The 2,500-nt window shown below is 43.4% G+C and overlaps 1 protein-coding gene across 1 annotated transcript in view; it reads right to left on the minus strand.

Moving 5' to 3' along the window:
- Positions 1-2,500, minus strand: part of ush2a (Usher syndrome 2A (autosomal recessive, mild)) — a 303,512-nt gene that overhangs the window by 82,021 nt on the left and 218,991 nt on the right.

The raw sequence follows: 2,500 nt of genomic DNA on the forward strand, positions 1-2,500 counted from the left end.
GATGCTCCTCTCCAGTGAGGGGTGAGAGGGAAAGAGAGAAGGATAGAGAGATAGAGAGAGAGGTGGAGAGAGAAAGAGAGGGAAGGAGAGAGAGAGAGAGGTAGAGAGAGAGGGATAGAGAGAGGGGGGCATGAGAGGGTGAGAGAACAAGACGGAATGATATAGATAGATATAGAGGATGAGAGAGAGAGAATGATTTAGAGAGAGATAGATATAGAGGATGAGAGAGAGAGAGGGAAGGAGAGAGAGATAGAGGATGAGAGAGAAAGAGAGGGATTTAGAGAGAGATAGATGGATGAGAGAGAGGGAGACAGAGAGGCGAGGGGAAAGAAAGGGAATGAGAGAGAATGAGATGAGAGGGAGAGGTGGAGATAGAGAGAGGGATGATGAGAGAGAGAGAGAGAGAGAGAGAGTGAGAGAGAAAGAGGGAGAGGGATAGAGGGGGAGGAAGGGGGAGAAGGAGAGAGAGAGAGGTAGAGGGCCAGCGGGGAGAGAGAGAAAGAGAGGGGGAGAGGGGGAGAGAGGGGGGAGAGAGGGGTTGGCGAGAGCCACAAATCAGCGTGGCCGCTCTGATGGGCCTTGCTGATGGGCAGGGCCGGCGCTCATGGCGGGAATCAGGTGTAACTCCGCTCATTACGCTGCTTCCTGAAACAGCGCACATAAATAAGACGGGACGCAGACGAGGAGACGGACGGGCACACACACACACACACACACACACACACACACACACACACACACACATGCGCCTCACAGGACAGCGTGGGGAGATGAGCAGATACATACATACACGCATATAAACACACACACACACACACACACACACACACACACACACACACACACACACACACACACACAACCATTGTGACAGTGCCAAGCACCTCCTCTCCACACACAGCCCGTGATTCATGGCTCCATCAATCTGGTGGCCGGTGATGAGCACATGTCCCTGCTCTGCTCTTTAGTGTAGTGCAGTCATGTAAGTGGCCATGACATCATGCCTCACGCATGGGATTAGTTAGCACCCAATGCACCTGTCAATCTCACACACGGCTCGGGGGTTTACAGGAATCACAAAAACACACACAGGCGCACAGGAGACGCCACACCACGCAAACATGCACACACACACACACACACACACACACATATGCACACGTGCCAGAGTACTGACCAGTGACCAGAAATTGTATAATGCTCTTTCTTGGTTTATGTATGTGAGTACCTGTATGTATGTGTGTGTGTGTGTGTGTGTGTGTGCTCATGACTATATACTAGGGGTGTGAATCTCTCATGTAAAAGACGATACGATTCGCATATAGATACATGGGCACAATTCGATACAAGAAAAGATACATGTTCATAAAAAATGATTCAGTATGATTCGATGCAATTCGATGCAGTTCAAGAATGGAAAGCATTCTGAAAGATTTTTTAACATTTGCTCAAGGTGCACATTAATTTTATATTATCAGTTATCATGATCATGGTTGTCAATTAGGCAAAAAAATGTGTGAATATGATTATCTAAACTGAGGTTTGTTTCATATCCTGTATTGAACTGAAAAAATAATAGTCTACATTTCAGTCAAACACAGCAGCCAAATACAATTTTTTTTTATAGACTTTTATAGATTTTATAGAGTTATATCTGATTGTTTTCATGGAGCTGTAGCCTTGATGAGGTAAGACACTACCAAAATAAAATAAAACAGTGCTTAAGACTCTCTTAGACTTTTCTCATATAGCCTACAAGAATAAAATAGGCCTACATATCAATGAACTCTCTGGGTTTATTTTGTTCCAACGGTAGACCTAATTCAGAAACCTATAATGCACAAGTCTGAGTGAATATGAACAAAATAATTGTCTAATAATTTGTTAATAAATCGTTTTAGCAAGGGCCAAATTATTATTTAACATTAAGGAAATCTCTTCATCAAACATAAGGCTTTTACTCTACAGACTATCGTTGCTGTTTAGTTTTTAATTTCGCGTTGGATTTTGAAAAACAAAAGAGTAAAAACTGTAAAACAAGCGAATCGAGTGCGAGTTGTCGCGTGCTTAAGTTGCAGTAGATGTATGGGTAATGAGGTCATTTGACAACTGTGGGCAATGAATGTAGCCAAAGCGAACTGCATTACCCACAATTCCGTACCCATTATAGTTTAAAAGCCGGACGATGGGATGAGCTTTGCTTCTTGGGCGTAAATGAGAGTCTGAGCGAGCAGAAAGGTTGTGAACCGATTCGTAACAAGTAAATCGATATAACGACCGGTTCATTTCAGTTTTATTCTCGACGGGGGCTTCACGTATCGATGTAGCTGTATCTTACACGTTAAAAACGGATACCGATACGTATCGGTTAATCTTTACACCCCTACTATATACGAGTGTGATCAGTTATCATACATTTTCTGTTGTCATTTCAAAACATTGGTGTGTGTGTAGATGAGAATCAATGTACACATATGTGCTTCTCTGTGTGTAGGAGAAT

The sequence above is a fragment of the Alosa alosa genome, chromosome 19 (assembly GCF_017589495.1).
Source record: "Alosa alosa isolate M-15738 ecotype Scorff River chromosome 19, AALO_Geno_1.1, whole genome shotgun sequence".
NCBI classification, from domain to species: Eukaryota; Metazoa; Chordata; class Actinopteri; order Clupeiformes; family Clupeidae; genus Alosa; species Alosa alosa.